This window comes from Cryptotermes secundus, unplaced genomic scaffold (assembly GCF_002891405.2).
Source record: "Cryptotermes secundus unplaced genomic scaffold, Csec_1.0 scaffold7186, whole genome shotgun sequence".
NCBI lineage: Eukaryota > Metazoa > Arthropoda > Insecta > Blattodea > Kalotermitidae > Cryptotermes > Cryptotermes secundus.
The window spans coordinates 3,972-13,903 of record NW_019725875.1 but is presented as its reverse complement, the minus strand read 5'-3'; positions in this window follow the sequence as shown (position 1 = coordinate 13,903).

Sequence of the window (9,932 nt, the reverse complement as noted above, 5' to 3'; positions counted from 1 at the left end):
TTTATCGCCTTTTTTGTATATTGGCATAATTGTAGCATATTTTAGTGTGTCTGGGAAAATACCCTCATGCATAGTTCTGTTACATAAGTAACTTATCGGTTCGCTAATAAAGGTTTTACAGGCTTTGAGTATATTATTCGAAATTTCATCATATCCATGGGTTTGACTAGATTTTAGGGACCATATAATCCTTTCTATTTCCCTACTCGTTTTTATAATTTTTATGCTAGGTAATGGATTCTCAAATACATCAGTCAAGTATGTCATATAATTGGTAGTTTTTGATTTAATAGTTTTACCATTTCCTTTTATGTATTTATGTATATTATCTGCTATACCACTAAAGTACCTATTAAATGTTTCAACAATATCATTCAAGTTAGTATTCTTTTTACCTTCAATGTCCAAGGTTTGAATAATGTCTCTATTTCCTTTCTTTAACACTTCACTATTTATTATTCTCCAAGTGGTTCTAGCTTTATTTTTTGAATATTTAATTTGATTATCATATGTCATTTTCTTAGCTAGATTTTACAATAGTTCTTATAATAGGTGGCTATTATAGGGTTATTAGCGTGATGTGATGGATATCCAAATGGAAAATACTTATGAGCAAGGGTCCTGTATTGTATTTGAATGTATAGTGTACTGATTCAAATGACTGATATGAGATTTGCTTGTGTAAAATACCTAGCATGTATCATGATATTAATATGATGCAAAATCTGCTATAACATTACACCAGTTGATCAAATATTTTTGCTTGGACTACTGCAGAATTATCCTCAGATTACTCTAAGATATTTGGCCCTGGTCATTACTTGATGTAAAACATTTATATCCTGTGGATTGCTGATATTTTGCTTGTTATTTGCCATTTATAGTACATCAGTGATGGATCTTTATCATTTGTTTGAGAAGTGTGATGGACTTGGTGCACATATTTTGCTTTTGTGTTGCAGCAACTGGAAGTGTAGTATATTTTTTAGTTACAAGAGTTGTGAGGTTTTATTAAAAAATATAGTCTATATTTAACATAAATTTTCAATGTTGTAAAACTCTTTGTGCAATTTTTTTGAGGGGGGGGCAGTTGTTGTAGGGTACTTCATGTCCTCAGATTACTTTTAAATACTTAAAGCATTTTTCTCATTATGTAGTTTGAAACATTGCTATGTTCTGGTTTATCGACAGTTTATTTTCTTGTACAATAATATATGTGTGATGTGAATATGGACGTTTCATTATTGTTGCTTATGCAGGATTTATAATACTTTGGTGATGGAACTTTTAGATGTGTTGTTAAAATGTAGTGCTGTGTATGTTTTTAATTCTAATTAGTGAGGCAAGCTGTGAAAGATTGTTAATTAACAAGCGTTCTGAGGTATTGTTTATAATACAGTGAAGTAACTGAAAGGCAATATTTTATGTAGCTTTCAAGTGTAATTTGTGAGCAACATTTATATGGATGAATACAGGTATCCAAAGACGGTGTAAATTCCTCTGCCTTACAAGAAGAATTGCAAAATTATTCATTGCTGTGGTTCTGAATAAGTTCAAGAGCAAGTGGTGTAAGGTGGATAGTAGTTAACGTTTTTACAGACAGGTATTTGCAGTAATTTGTGTAATGTTTCATCGATGTTTACCACAAATACAAGGTGGTTCAAATATGACCGGGACTGATTTGTGTGTAAACAAGCCGCACTGCGCAGAAGCTGTGCGACCTGAGAGAGTGAAGCCACAACCTCCACCCTCCCTCCTGTTCGGGTTAGAACCTGTTCAGTCCTGTCTGGGAGTTACTAGAGTGATGAGTGAACAGAAGGTACTGCAGAGCGTGGAACAATGCACTGTGATCAAATTCATCGTTAGAGAATTCACCACAGACTCCAACAACAGTATGGGGAAGAGGGTCTCTCATGGACCCATGTGTTTGAGTGGTTTAAGTGCTTCAGAGAGGGCAGAGAGCACGTGTAGAATTAACTGCATGATCGTCGGCAGCAAACATCTGTCACTGAGCCAAACACTGATCATGCAGACGTGCTTATTCATGAGAATAGGCGCATCACTATGAAGGAACTTGGAGCAATGCTGTCCATCAGTGTTTGTAGTGTAGAAGACACCGTGAAATACCACCTGCACTATCGCAAGGTGAATGCACGGTGGGTATCACGCACTTTCACAGATATGAACAAAATGGTGCGCATGCAAGCTGCCAGTCATCTCCTACAGCAGTTTGAAGATGGTGATGCATTTTTGAAGTCTATAGTGACAACCGATGAACCGTGGGCTCCACTCCTTCATTCCAAAGTTCCAGCAGTCATCACACGAGTGGCGGCATACTAGTTCTCCCAAACCCAAGAGAGTGCAGAGGAGCCGTTTGGCAGGAAAAGTGATGTCAACGTTCTTCTGGGACTGGCACGGGGTTATGCATGTAGACCTTGTCCAAAAGCCAGTAATCCCAAGGAATAACAGTCATATTAAGAAATTACAGTGTACATATATAACTAAAAAGGAAAGACTAGGAGTAAAGATTAAGGTCACATTAGGTAGCTCTATTATTCTAGAAGAGGGTGTGTGTGTTTGTGTGTGTGTGTACATGCGTGGCAGGAAACATCATGGAAAATTGTCATGTTTGAAAGTAAGATAAATTGATATATGAGTTGATACCCATGTTCTTTGAAGTCTAGGAGTCATTTAGTGTCAAATTAAAATAAATATCCTCAGGAGTGTTAAATTAGGAGCGATGAGTCATGATTTGGACATCATCATGTTTGTTTGTTAAGTTGTACTCCTGGATAAATCAATCAATATAGTTCCTAGTATGCTTGTAACTATGTAGATTTATTTTGTTAACTTATATTATGAATGACGTGTCCAAATGTTACTATGTAGCAAAACGGATGAAAATAAAATACAATACAATACAATACAATAGAAGCCAGAACAGTCAATGCAGCTTATTACCCAGACCTCCTGGCAACAGCTGTGAAGGAAAAGATCCGATCCAAGCGGAAGACAGGTGGAACGTGGGTAGCCTTCCTCAAGACAATGCATGCACTCATACGGCCAAAACAACAATGGAAACACTCTGGAAATGGAAATGGAACCTTCTGACACATCCGCCGTACAGTCCCAATTTGGCCCCAGGTGATTTATGCCTGTTTGGAAGGCTCAAATCAGACTTGCAAGGCATGCAGCTTGTGGACGATACCATCATTCAGACTGTTCAGGAGTGGATACGCTGCCAACCATAAGCCTTTTTTGAAAAGGGCATCAGGATGCTTCCAGAACATTGGAAAAATGTGTTGACTCCGGAGGGGAGTACGTTGAAGACTGACATGTGCAACTAAGTGTTTGGCATTTCATTCAGTCCTCAGTAATCTGTCATATTTGAACCACCTTGTACAAACGTGATTAGTTCAACTGAGCATGGATCAAGATGAATGTGGACGGTCTCGCCAATCATTTGAACGACATGCACGTTCGTTCATTCATTCATTAATTCATTCATTCTTTTATTAATCCTGTAGATCATGATACAATGATATTGGACAAGTCTTATGTCACAGTTCACAATGTTCAGTGCCTTTGGTTAAAGAGGTGTTTCATGTGAAAGAAAGGTTATGACTTTCCAGGCACTGGTGAGAAACTTTCTCCAGATAAATAATCTGCAACCTAATCTCTTGTACTCCAGAGCTGCAGAGGCTCTTATTCCATTGTTATTTTTTTTTTTGGAAAGGGTGGGGGACCAAGTTTAATAGCACTTCACTCAAATCCAACCCAAAGGATATGGGTGAAGTGATATTGAACTTACTTGTGGAGCTGAGCCCTTCTTGAGAACCCATCAATTGTGCAGCCACAAGAATTTTCCATCCTTTTATGGAACCTGAAGGTTCATTACTGTGTTCACAAGAGCCCTCCACTGGTCCCTATCCTGAACCAGTTCAATCCAATCCATACCATAACATCCTATCTCTCTAGGATACATTTTAATATTGTCCACCTACCTACACCTTGGGCTTCCCAGTAGCTCTTTCCTTCTGGCTTTCCCACCAATATCCTGTATGCATTCCTCGCCTCCCCCATTCATGCTACATGCCCTGCCAACCTCATCCTCCTTGACTAGTGATACTGAACACAGTTCAAAAATGGAAATAGGTTTTTTGGGGGGGGGAAGCCTCTGCAGTACAAGAGATCTGGTTGTAAAATTATTTATTGCTATTCTAGTGAACAAAGCATTGGGAGGGGGGAGCACTAAAAATAGTTACTATTTTAGCATACCTTCTTACCGATTGTGCTCTCGGCCCTGTCGGGCATTTTAAATTTAGTTAATGAAGGATGCATAGAGATGGCAGCAGCAATGCACCATGGTGTCCTGGTAGCCATGCTGCCCACCAATAACATAGGAGTTTCATAGGGCTGTTCCTAAGTACCCCTGCTAAGTATTGGTTATACCAACGCCCATATATGAACCCCCGACATTTTGCATACAGATGCATGTCTGTATATGTTCTCCATATTGGCTTTACAGTTAACATCTGTGTCCTTTATATTGGGCATATAACACTTATATACACACACATATAATATATATAGACTATACAGAAATTTGAGAAAGGTGGCTTAATGTTTGAGGATGGAACATGCAGATTATAAAAACTTGGCTACATGCCCTTAGTACTGCTTATATACATGCCTGATTACCTGACCTTGGAAGTGGCTCTATTGCTGCCTGTCTTCGTTCAATTTATACTGGCTATATAGACCTCTCACTACATGTTACTGCTGGGACAGTCCACCTGCCCTTATGGTCTATATAGCCTGCTTAACTACACATAATATTGCCTCTGCTGATGCCTGTCTTCTCGCCCTGTGCATTGAATATAACGCTACATAATGTTTGGCATACAGAGTGCCTCAAAATCCTACAGCCAAACTTTCAAAGTTATTGGGGAAATAAAATGGAGTAGGGATTATAAGGAAACTGTTGATTCATTGCCCTTCTTATGTTTGGGCACTTTTTAGAAAATGTAATGATGTCCTTATATGTATACATGCTGTCATTTACATTTAAGTTTTAATTTATTGCTTTCAGTTACAATGAATGAAAAGCAAAGATTCTAACACTATTAGCTGGGTCCAGTTCGACTTTTATCTTTAAGATATGTCTGATTGTGTAATGCGGATTTATGCACAGTTCATGGTAATGTGGGATGAAGCCCAATTGACTAGTTTGGCCCTGCAATGCTAGAAGGATGCACCTGTTTCCCACAAACGTCAGTCTACTATTGCAAGTACATCTTCTGGGTGGCTCCAGTAAGGATGCTGATATTCCCTTGATGTAGTGCTAGCATTTCCAACACAACACCCATCATGAGAAATGTGAGATACAAGTGAATGCAGGATGAACTCCATCTTGTATTCTTATGAAATCACCACAAGAACATACAACTAAATCAAAGCTAAAGTTCTGAAAAAGTGTGGAATTGGACAACTGTATAAAACTTGGGCTAAACCTCCCAAAGGGACACACCCTGTATAGGAAAAATGGCCAGTAGTAGCAGAGTACATGATGCATCCTAATAGGGACAACGATCAAATATGGCTCAAAGGCAGCTCTTGAAGGAAGGCTGTACAAGATGATCCCCGCCAGGAGGACTAAGACAGAGCCTTCTGCTATTTGATGATGCAAATAACCTAATTAGGGAGACATCATCTTCAGGTGCAAGTGAACTTCTATCCTGAATGTGGAGGCAGCAGTGAATAACCTGACTACAAAGTGTTACGACACATAACCCAGAAGATCACAGTCTGAACATTCTATTGCTTTGAACATCTCAAATATCACACATTTGGCTTTTGTTCACTATACAGCTAATAAATGGAGTGACTTTCCATTCAGTCTATCCTGAAGGAATTCTAATAAAAAGAAAAAAGTGGAAGGAACACTCCTACTCAGAATATGAATGGTGCTTTTAACGAGTTTATTTACAAATTAATTAAAAGGGCATGCTTTCTATACAAGTAGGAATATAAGCTAATACTCAGTTCGTAAAAATTATCCACTGTATGATTCTTGTTAACCTTTATCAGATGAGCATTATACTGCCCTTGAAGAAGCATGCATAGAGGGTATGTTTTCAATAAAAAACATCTTTACCCTGGAGGATGAAAACACCCTATTAATGAATGATACAGGTTAATGCAATTCTGTCAAAATGCCACCTTGTTATAGTGATTCAATTAACAAAACATTGTCTTCCTTGTCACTCAAAATAATTCTACGTTTATATTTCTGCATATAAAAATGCTACCATCTGTTTCTTCCGCTGAATGTCTTTTTTCTGTGTCCATTGTATTAGTTTCATCAGCAGAAAATGTGGTCTTGCTCCTTTTGATGGAATGTGAAATGTCACCATCGGGCTCCGTTGACTTCATTTTCGGAATCGGAATTCAGTGCGACACTGGTGACAATATACTTCGTAGTCCCATATGAACTGCCATCTGTTACACTTTTTGTGTCAGGAATGTAGTCATTCTGAACAAATGAGCTAAGGCTTATTTCCTCTATTTCAGAATTGGAGTTAAGTATGAAGTGTGTGCACTTCTTCTTTGTAGTTCTGTTTAAATCACCATCCATACCACTTCCTGCAGCAGTGGGACAATCAACTTGCCAAATCATGGAGTTACTGCTTTTTTATATTTTTTTTTTTTTTTAACAATCCAACATAAAAATTTTCCCTCTATTTCCTGGACTTTCACCTGAGATGACACTCTCTGAAGTTTCACCTGTTTGAGCCAGTGAATTACGATTTATTTCTTCTGTTTCAGAATCTGAATCTGGCTGCAGGTGCTTCCTGACTTTCCATGCGGGATTTTTATTCTCATTCCTTTTTTCCTTCGGTATCTTTATTTCAGCTGCTTGTTTGCTTGAAAATTCTGTTTCTTCAGAAATGTTTATGTTCCCATCTGGGTCATTACCTTGTCTACACATCCTCTTTATGACAAATATACTGGGCCATGCCATAGCTCAAGTGGTTAGTTGCTGGCTTCCCGCCGTGGCAGCCCGGGTTCAATCCCGGGTCTGGTCGAGTGAGATTTGTGGTGGGCAAAGTGACACTGGGGCAGGTTTTCTCCAAGTACTTCGGTTTCCCCTGCCAATTTTCATTCCACCAATTGCTCCACAATCACCCTCACCTATCGTCTTGGGCTGGTACAATACGCCAGAAGTGGCCGCAGTACAAGAGACTTACTCCCACCCAACTAGCAATAAAAAAAATTATGACAAATATAATTTAATTCTTGTAATATTGCTAAACATGGTGGTTGTATAAGTAGCACTCCTGCTTAAGGTTGGGGATGAAGCTTCTGCCCTCCCCTCCCATGCACACACACACACACCCCTAATATGACCGACAAACAGAAAGTTGGGTATATATCTTCATGACGTGCTGCATTTGCCTTCCAGTATGACAAACATTCCAAATTTTAGAAGTCAAGAAAACTTGTGTGGAGAATTCAACTTCTACCACTGTCTTCCCTTGAATATTCTTCCTAACACCTAACATGCAAATTACTGTATTACTTGAGTCTGTTTATAATGGCAGCCACAATGGTATTCCGCAGTATACAATTTTGCGGGTCATTTTACACTGTCAATATAAGTATGGAAGGATGATAAATAATTGACAAATTGGAAAGAATATGGAAGGAAGCTGTTGCGGTTTAAACGAGGTACTACCTCAGCATTTTACATGGAGGGACTGAGGAAAACTACAAAACACTTCACTCAGAATAGCTGATGTCCTGGCCTAGATCTGAACTACACACCTTCCGAATACAAGTCTAGTGTTACCGCTAGACCAATCTGCTCCTTGTTGGTGTCTGTTCTATATACAAATACAGACAAATATCCTTGAATTAAGTTTCACTGTACTTCACAATGCGATTTGGTAGTCATAATACTATTATCCCGGTGGCAAATTTTCTCATATAGGATGTTCCTCAGATTACTGTATAAATCTGATCTTTAGGAAGAAATTGAATGGAGATTTCATATACAGGATCTTTAATTCCTTTTTTATCAAACATTTCAGAGGTGGACACTGGCGATACCCTCTTTTGGCCAATCGTAAGCATGTGCATGTGTCCGCACTGCTAGTCTTAACAAAACCCACCAAAAGAAAAGGTTCCCTATGAGTATCTTTTTATTTACACAAGACAATGCTCACAAGGGCAAGAAAACATACTTCTATGAACTAACTCTTTCCATAACAAATTTTTGCTTGGAAACACACCTGTTCATCTGAAGGTGGGACAATGTTCAGGGCAGTCAGAAGTTTAAGGAACTGTGGATTTTCCATAGCAGTCATAGCCTCCTCAGTAATGGGAACCAAAGGAATGATCTCTCCACCATCTGCTTCTCTGTCATCAGCCACCTCTTGCAATGATGATGATACCCAATGAAGAGCATCTGTCATCCCTGCAAGTCAAATGCTCTATTTGCAATATTGTACTCCATTTAGTGTCAATTAGTCATTTTATTAACTTCAAAAGTTTTAAAGTTAATAAATTTTATAGGGCATACTGTTGCAGGCAAGGCTTTAACTAATCAGCACTAGTGAAAAGCGCAACAGAATGCTACAATATAATACTGTATTGTATCTTACGAGTATCATCTCTGCTACAGTGATCAGCACTTTTCAATGAATTGTTATTAACCTGTCACTGTTAGGGCCAGAACATTTGATTTAGTTCATCATGGTTTGTCACGCTAGCTATAAAAGGTTATCAACTCCGTCCAGTGTGACTGATGTTTTTTCTTCCTCTTTAATCTTTCATCCTTGGCATGTTTCGGTCTGTGAGACCATCTTCAGAAGGATATTCATGGAATTGTAATGATATTGTATGTATGTACTGATGTTGACCAATCATTGTAATGGTAGTTTCTACTTGTATTGATATGTCCTTCTGAAGATGGTCTCAGACTGAAACATGCCAAGGATGAAAGATAAAAAATAAAATAAAATAAAAAAAACATTTACCAAGAACACTGAATAGAGTTTTATAAAGACCAGAACGGTTCTGAAAAATAATAAAACAAACAAACTCCCGTGGCCTGTAGTCTGCAAGCGAACTATACTGACCGAATGACCACTGCTTGTCAGCGAAGTTAGTGACAACTTTAGCAGGCAGATGGTGTCACGTGGTCAGCACACCGAACCCCCACAGCAATTGATTTCGGTTTTCTAGACCACAGCCACTGCTCTGGAGTACTGGAATATTAATTTCTTTCCTTTCAAAGAGTTCCACAAGAAAAGAAGGCCTGTAAAACGAACATGGTTGACATTCAAATTGCATCATAGTGGGGGTGAACGAACAGTGCATAGATTTTCATATTGTTGTAATATCTTGTGCCTGAATTAATTTAAACAAAAATTTTATGAAAGCTGCGATTTGAAGTTTCAGGTGCACTCTATGAATGAAAATATTTTTGCTGCCAAAATTCCTGTTTTTCTAAAGTGTAAAAAATTGTCCGCCTCTCTAGTCTAGAGGTCAGAGTTCCTATGGTCCCGGGTTCGATTCCCGGCACTACCAGATCTACCAGATTATCTAAGAACTTGACACTGACTTTCTAGCGAAGATTGAACGGATTAAAAATACACAATCACCAACATCCTCTGCTTTGGTTTAGAACCTCAAGTGTTGCCAACATTCACGAAATGCAACATAACGAAAGAAACTATAACAATGTCATTTTCCAAGGATTACAGAAATTTTATGATAATATTTAACCCATGAAATATAATTCGCAATGGATTAAAATGAAAAAAAAAAAACGGAGAATTATCCACGCAGGGTAAACAATAAACGGAGGAACAAAATTTGGGTGTAAACACAGAGGAATCCGGGGTATCTGGGAACCCTAATCTGTG